Raw genomic sequence first — 8,773 nt, 5'->3', positions numbered from 1 at the left:
GGCCATTTCAGTGGCATGCGAACTACTGCTAAGATTCTCCAATCAGGATTCTATTGGCCTTCATTATTCAAAGACGCCCATAATTTTGTGAATTAATGCGATAGGTGTTAGCGAACTAGCTCTGTATCCCGACGCAATGAAATTCTACAATAGTCAATTATGAAGGTTAAACTATTTGATGTTTGAGGTATGGATTTTATGGGACCATTTCCAAATTCATCTGGAAATCTTTATATATTAGTAGTCGTTGACTATGTCTCAAAGTGAAATGAAGTCATTTGATCCCAAAGGATGTTCTTGAAGGCAAGGCTTAAATTTTTTTCATAAGCATATATTCACCCACTTTGGCACACCAAAGGCATTCATTAATGATCAGGGTACACACTTTCATTGCAACCAAGTGGCAACCACACTAAAGAGATATAGAGTTAATTATAGAATGGCTACTACTTATCATTTGCAAACTAATGGACAAGCCGAAGTATCGAATCGACAAATTAAAAACATTCTTGAGAAGGTTGTGAACCCTTCGAGGAAAGATTGATCTTCCAGACTAAATGACATTTTATGGGCGTTGTGAATAGCATACAAAACTCCATTAGGGATGTCACCGTATCAATTGGTTTTTGGGAAAGCATTTCACTTGCCAGTCGAACTAGAGCATAAAGCAATGTGGACAACTAAGCAAGTAAACATGGACTATGAAGCTGTTGGAAAGAAAAGGCTATTGGATATCACTGAACTAAAGGAGATTAGGTGAAATGCATATGAAAATGTTGCAATTTACAAGGAAAAGACCAAATGATGGCATGACAGAATTATTTTGTAGCGATAATTTATCGTAGGTCAACAAGTTTTATTTTTCAATTCTAGACTGAAACTACATCCGGGTAAATTGCACTCATGTTGGTCTAGACTTTTCAAAGTTGTCAAAATATTTCCTAATAATGAAGCCACAATCAGAGATTTACATGATGGACACCAGTTCAAAGTGAATGGCTAGCTATTGAAACATTATTTTGGGAATATTGATTAAAAGCAGGCAAAGACCATTAAATTGGTCGAAAAATTTTAATTTTTATGGAATTTATTATTATGTAATTTTGTTTTATTTTTGTTTCTGCTCAAGTTCGTTTTACTTTTTTTTTCCTACAGAATAATCAGGTACCATTGTTGATGCATTTGGACTTTATTGTCAACACAGTTCATACTATTATACTGTTACGTATGACTCACCATGAATGAAGGGTGGATCAGAATTTTTAGATCCTATCGTTTGATCAAAAGTGACCTAGCCGTCTGATTTGTTTGAACGGGCGCAATTCCCATTGGACACATTTATTCCTGTCAACTTTATATCTCTTCATGGTACGTGATACTCGCGACAGGTTTTAAAAATTTATAATTAATCGTTCTTGAAACTAACTATTATCACGATGAAGGCAAGTGTGATTGCACGCCTAGAGATAGGGTGACAAGATTTTGTCTGATTAGGGTGAAACCTAATAAGGGGATCCATGGATCGTGTTAATGCAACACTAGGGCGTTAATTAGAAAATGATTTCAATTAATCAACCTAGGGTTAGACGTTATTAGTCTCGAGAGAGATAATAATATAACTTAGGGATTTCTACGGATCAAGTCAAATGAAAAAATCGTCTGATTCAGAGTCAAATAACAAGTGAAGTCTAGCTGGATTTTTCCTTGGGTATTGTCTTAATCAATTGAGTTTTCCCAAAAGCTTTTCCCCAATTTCTCTCTGTGCACTCTTAGTTTAGTTACTTAGTTTAGATAAACAAATCCCTTAATTTTTAGACTAGATAATAAAAAAAAAAGTAATTACTAGTACTCTTGGTTCCTTTGGGTTCGACAATTCGGTCTTGCTAAAGCTATACTACTGTTCGATAGGTACACTTGCCTTCATCGTGATAATAGTTAGTTTCAAGAATGATTAATTATAAATTTTTAAAACCTATTGCGAATCTCACGTATCAAGTTTTTGCCGCTGTTGTCGGGGAACGAAGATATTAGGAAAACTTGATTTTTATTACTTTAGCCATTTTACTTTATTGACAATTTAAATTTTTATTTTCTTTTCTAATTTTTCTTTTATTTGCTCTTGGCAGGTTTTTATAGTGTATGACTAGAAGAAACCTATCGGGACTATTACTGGTTGATAGTGAGATTGATCGCACAGTTCGCAGAAACTGAAGAGGAATAAGGCAAAACTTAAGATACACAGAGGAAGAGCAAGAGGATGATATTCACACCACAATCGAGGAGATGGCTGAAAACCAAGAAAATCTGATACCTCCTGCGATTGCTGCTAATCAAAATCCTGCTCCGCGTACTATGTATTATTATGCTAAACCTTCTTTAATAGGAACTGAATCGAGCATAGTTAAGTCTATTGTTGCTTCATATAATTTTGAACTGAAACCTAACACCATTCAAATGATCCAACAGTTTGTTCAATTTGATGGTTTGCAGGACAAGGACCCAAACGCTCATTTGGCGAATTTCTTAGACTTTTGCGACACTTTTAAAATCAATGGCATTTCTGATGATGCCATTCACCTTCAGTTATTCCCTTTTTCATTGAGGAACAAAGCTAAACAGTGGTTGAACTCATTATCGCGAAGTTCAATCACTACTTGAGAACAAATGACCAAAAAAATTTTATTAAAATATTTTTCACTGACTAAAACAGCCAAATTACGTAATGATATCTCTTCTTTTGTGCAGACGGATTTAGAAACACTCTATGATGCATGGGAGAGATACAATGACCTTTTAAGAACATGCCCTCGTTACCACTCTGGCTACAGGTTCAAACGTTTCACAACGGCCTAAATCCTTCGACTAGACAGATGATTGACGCAGCTACTGGAGGAAGTATCACTAATAAGATTCCTGAGGATGCTTATGAATTTATAGAAGAGATGTCACTGAATAATTATCAGTGGCAAGTCATGAGAACAAAACCAACAAAAACAGTCGGCATTTTTAACGTCGATTCGGTCACTATGCTCTCTAATCAGGTAGAACTTTTGAACAGAAAAATTGACGGTTTTCTTGGTTCTTCACAGGTTCACCCAGTAATGCAGTGTGAAGCAAGTGGAGGTGGATCAAGCAATTTAGAATACCCACCCTATGGCCACAACATAGAGAATGAGCAATTAAATTACATGGGTAATAATCCTCGATCTCAAAATAATCCTTATAGTAACACTTACAATGCAGGTTGGAGGAACCACCCAAATTTTTCATGGGGAGGCCAAGGAAATCATAGACCACCACCACCTCCAGGCTTCCAACAACCACCCTACCAATAAGAAAAAAAAATCAAACCTTAAGGAGATGCTAACAAAATTCATCTCAGTGTCAGAAACTCATTTTCAGAATACCAAGCAACACTTAAGAATCAACAATCGTCAATCCAAGGGCTCGAAACTCAGATAGGATAGCTCACCAAATTAATATCTGAACGACCACAAGGTAGCCTGCCAAGTAACACTGAATCTAACCCAAGGGAACAACTCAACGCAACTACCATTCAAGATGAGGAAGGGTTAGTTGCAGCTGAACCAGAACCGAGGCAAGAGACTGTGGAAAGTAAAGGTAAAGGTGAGGTGGACCACAATGACCAAAAACAGGTAAGTAAAGAGTACAAACCACATGTACCATACCCAAATGCAACAAGGAAAGACTACTCAGACGAACAATTTGGTAAATTCCTTAAACTTTTAAAGAAATTACATATTAACTTACCGTTTATTGAAGCTCTTTCGCAGAGGCCGAACGCAGTCAAATTCTTAAAGGAGCTTTTAACAAATAAACGAAAGTTGGATGAGGCGTCGCATGTGGAACTAAATGCGGTTTGCTCAGCCATACTACAGAATAAGCTGGCCAACAAATTAAAAGATCCAGGAGTTTTACGATTTCTTATTTAATTGGTAGCTTAGATGTTAATAATGCTTTGGCTGATTTAGGGGCTAGTATCAATGTCATGCCTTATAAAATGTTTAAACAACTAGGTCTTGGGAAACCCAAACAAACTAGGATGAGTATTAAATTAGCCAATAAAACAGTCAGATTTCCTAAGGGTATTATTGAAGATGTACTCGTTAAAATTGACAAATTTATATTCCCAGTTGATTTCGTTGTTCTATACATAGAGGAGGATAGTATCTTTCCTTTAATTTTAGGGAGGCCCTTTTTAGCAACTATTAGAACAATAATTGATGTTAGCACAGGTGAACTCACACTTCGGGTGGGAGACAAAAAAATCTCCCTTCAAGCTCGTAATTCGAGTAACACATCGAAAATTCAAGGTGGTTGTATAAATCATACTATTAAAACTGATCATGTGGTGAAACCTTCCTGGCAGGAAACACATTCAAAGAACACATCTAAGCCATGTTCAAATAACGACAAAGGACCTATCTATGAAGAACTAGTTGAATGGCGGACACATAAATCGAGGACACATGATAAACCAAAACCATGCCATGACGAGCTCAATATCTCACCAAATCAACTTAAGGTTGGAGACGAAGTACTGCTAGATGCAGCAGACCCTCATATTGTCACTTCTGAACCTAACGGAGCAATCCCTCTTACGGTACTCAGTATTTTCCCATATGGTACAGTCGAGGTAATTCATCCCAAATTCGGCACTTTTAAGGTGAACAGTACTCATCTTAAACCTTATGTTGATAAAATTGATAGCAGGGATGAGGAGTGTAAACTCCTCGTACCACCATGACCATGCAACAGAAAGGCAAGTCAAGCTTAGACTATAAATAAGTGCTTCTCGAGAGGCAACCCGAGCACTAATGATGTTAACTTCTTTAAAATTTTAGTTTTTGACATCTAATCACTAACTGAGTCGTTGAAACATAGGTTTTCTAATCCACATGGTCGGGCACATGGGCGTGCCTTAGGTCGTGCTCACACCATAGTAGGAGACACGGTCGTGCGATACGAAAGTGTGAAAATAGGGCAAATTTTTTCCTTAACACGAGATACGATAAGTTGCCACGGTCGTGCGACGTGGCTGTGGGCAAGTCTGTCAAACTAACACGGGCGTGCGACACGCCCGTTTCGATAACCCGTGGTTGAAACTGAGAATTTAGCATGGGCGTGCGACATGCACGTGCCCATCAACCGTGCTCAAGACTAATAAATTACCACAGGTGTGGACATCCATACACGGGGATGGGAGAAGAGAACAAAGTAGAACACGGTCGTGCCCAAGGAACACAGGCGTGGGCCGAATGCCAAACGTGGCCAAATTTAAAAATCGCTAAACATACGGGTAAAAATTAAGGCACACAGGCGTGCCCCACGACCGTGTGCCCCAAAATCTATATATACCTCTCACTATTCATCACCCCCTTCCCCAAAATCCCTAACCCTAGCCGCTACAACTTCATAGGGCATCTCGAGCATGCTACATATAAGGATGATCGAGAAACGACGCGGAACCTACCCTCCTCAGTACCGCCTCATCCAGTCCACCGAGGAGGAGGACCTAGAGGACATTACTGATGATGTCCCTCCACATCATGAGGACCCACCGTTTCAACCACCACCCATCCATCGTCCAATTCATGCGGTGGCTTCATACTTTGACATCTCTGAGTGCCTTACTCAATTTGAGCAGCAGTGTTTTCAGCACTTTGATCACATTGATGCTATTCTTCATCAGATTTGCCAGCACCTTCACATCTCATTGCCACCACCACCCTGCGAACCATCCGGTAATTATGATGTTTAAAGACTTTTTATTTTTTATTTTTATTTCCATTTTTATCTTTTTTTATCTTCTTTAAGTACTTTTTATTTTATTTTCCCTTAATATTATTTTAATTTTAGGTTCTATAATTTTTATTGAATAATTTATAGTTTCGTCTATTTCATTACGAGTAATTATGCTTCCTTATATTTCCTAAAGAGTTCTTGATTTTATCACAGTTATAAAGAGCTCCAAAGCTCATCATCACTTAGGAACTAAAAACTCTACTGGAAAAGGTTCTCCACGACTACCCTGTCCTGCTCAACCACGACCATAGCTACTACCAGATATAATATTCTTTTGGCGCGGGACTTATGGACTAATGAACCTCTACCACCACCAGAGTATCCTCCTTCACTCTCATCATTGCCTTGGCTGATTATTCTCCATAACTCCAATTCAAGCAGTTCATTCATCATTCAGGAAGTTTCACTTCTCTCTCTATCTTATGATTATAGATCTATGTTTTTCAACATATTTATCTTTGTACATTGAGGGCAATGTACATCTTAAGTGTGGGGGGTCTTTTATATTATTATCAAAAATCCCTGAATTTTGTCTTGTTCTCATGTGAGCTTCTCATACCACTATTAGAATGAATTTTGATTAAGTTATGATTTTTATTGATATGTCTTGAATTAAAACATAGGCATTTATGCATTGATCGTTTAAACTTTAAGACATTAGGGAATCAAGCATGATAAGTTGATTTTTGAGAATTAAAAATTTTTTAGGTTGTTTCCCTAAGTTTAGATATTATCTTGAGTTAAAATTCACAGGGTTAACATCAAAAAGTCATAATTTTTGTGAGATCTTGAGCCTTTAGAACATATGTTATTTCTTTCATGCTCACTCTTATTATGAGTGCGTCAGTATTGATTTGTTATTCTAGAACTTACTTGATTATGCATGCCAAGACTACACCATTTGATTTGATATGTCGAGATGATAAAGGCACTTAGGTTTAACTCACTCACTCCACAAAAGCCTACCTTCATAATTAACCCTTAGTGAACCCCTTTGAGCCTAACAAGCCATTAATTGATTTACCCTCAATATTAACCCATAACCCATTATTATTGAAATCCCCTAATTTGATCCCTATTTTTGTCAAGATTTGATTTGAATTAATTGGTTAGCTATATTTTACTCTTCGTTGCAATAATTAAGTTCTATGTTATTTGACTTGTTCTTAAAAAAAAAACAATACTTACATGCATATTAGTAGTAATTTGTCGTTTTTGAGCTTGAGTGTTAATTCCATATTCTGAGAAGAAGCTCACTTGTATCCAACTGATAATTAGTTATTTTTCTAATTAGGTGATTTTTTTTTCAATTCAATCTCAATTCTAACCTTTTCTTTCAGCTGGTGACCACACCCCCTAACCAAAGCCACGTTACAACCCTTTAAAGACCTTTTTGATTGATGTATCATCTCAATTTATAGTGGTAGAGATTTCATTTTCATGCAAGCCTATGGTAATAACTTTTCATATTGACTAATGAGTGCTTTATTTGATGTCCTTAAACACCTCGAGTGATTTGAACGAACCTTTAGTGAGGATGTTAAGCTCTGTGATATTTTGATCAAAGGTGATTACTTAGATGGAGGGGACACCTATGTTTTCATGATAAAATGCTCAATTTGGAATGTTTGAAACTTTGATGTACTTTTAGTTGAATTTTCAATGTATGAATACTTATAGATTATTTTGAGATATTATTGATAGGGATTATAAATTGAGAAGAATTTATTTTGTTTGTGAGTTGAGGATTTTGTTTGAGGACAAGCAAACGCTTAAGTGTAGGGGTATTTGATATACTGTAAATTATACATATATTTATCCCATGCTTAGCACATTTATGGATGGTTTCTCCTTAGATTTGGTGAATTCGATGCTCCTAATTCTTTAATTTCATGTTTTATACTTAGGTGAGCACAGGAGAGTAAAAAGAGCAAGAAACAGGCTGAAGACAGAGAAAATGGACCCACATGGGAAATCAACACGGCCTGGATTTCCTCACACGAGTAAGCCACACGGTTGTGTCCATTTGGCAAGATCGAAGCACGACTTACACAGGTAGACTACATGCCCGTGCCTATTTAACAGCCTTAACCACGGGCTAGCAATCACACACGGGCGTGTCACATAGGCATGTCCCTGTCGAGCCCAAGTATAGTCCTATTTAGAAAATGCCACTTTTGAGGGCTCTTAAGCATTCTAAAGCCTATTTAAACACCTGATGAGGCACTTAGAAACAGGACACGAGTAGAAGGCAAGGAATTACTCAAGACAAGCTGATTGATCCACTCAGAAGCCAGATTCATCGTCATGACTAAAGATCTCCCTTCAATTTCCATTCAGAGGTTTTGGGTTTTCTTTATGTTTTGTATTCATTATTCTTCTGAGATGTTTTCTTTTATAATCATGAACTAAACCTCCTAAATACCTAAGGGGAATGAAACCTAAGACGGATCTTGTTATTATTATCTGAATTGTATGGTAAATATTTGACTTGTTCTTAATTATATGTTCTTAGTTCTTGTCTTAATATTCTAGGATATAGATTCAAGTTAATGCACTTATTCAAAGAAGAAAAAATCCCCGTCTAAAAGTAAATTTTCCATAATTAAGCGGAGTTGATTGCACGCCTAAAGATAGGGTGACAAGATTTTGCCAGATTAGGGTGCAACCTAATAAGGGGATCCATAGATCGAGTTAATGCAATACTAGGACGTTAATTAGAAAGAGATTTCAATTAATCAACCTAGAGTTAGACATTATTAGTCTCGAGAGAGATAATAATATAACTTAGGGATTTCTATGGATCAAGTCTAATAAATAAATCGTCTGATTCAGAGTCAAATAACAAGTGAAGTCTAGGTGGATTTTTCCTTGGATATTGTCTTAACCAATTGAGTTTTCCCAAAAGCTTTTCCCATTTTCTCTCTGTGCACTCTTAGTTTAGTTA

The 8,773-nt window shown here is 36.8% G+C and overlaps 1 non-coding gene across 1 annotated transcript; it reads right to left on the bottom strand.

Annotated features, from left to right (window-relative positions):
* Positions 1 to 2,712: 2,712 nt before the first annotated feature.
* LOC128289773 (small nucleolar RNA R71) lies at positions 2,713 to 2,819 on the bottom strand. The gene has a single exon (XR_008279417.1). It is a non-coding gene; the product is annotated as a small nucleolar RNA R71 (small nucleolar RNA).
* Positions 2,820 to 8,773: the final 5,954 nt, after the last annotated feature.

The sequence above is a fragment of the Gossypium arboreum genome, chromosome 2 (genome assembly GCF_025698485.1).
Source record: "Gossypium arboreum isolate Shixiya-1 chromosome 2, ASM2569848v2, whole genome shotgun sequence".
NCBI classification, from domain to species: Eukaryota; Viridiplantae; Streptophyta; class Magnoliopsida; order Malvales; family Malvaceae; genus Gossypium; species Gossypium arboreum.
The sequence above is the reverse complement of the archived record's forward strand: the minus strand, read 5'-3'. Positions and strand labels throughout refer to the sequence as shown.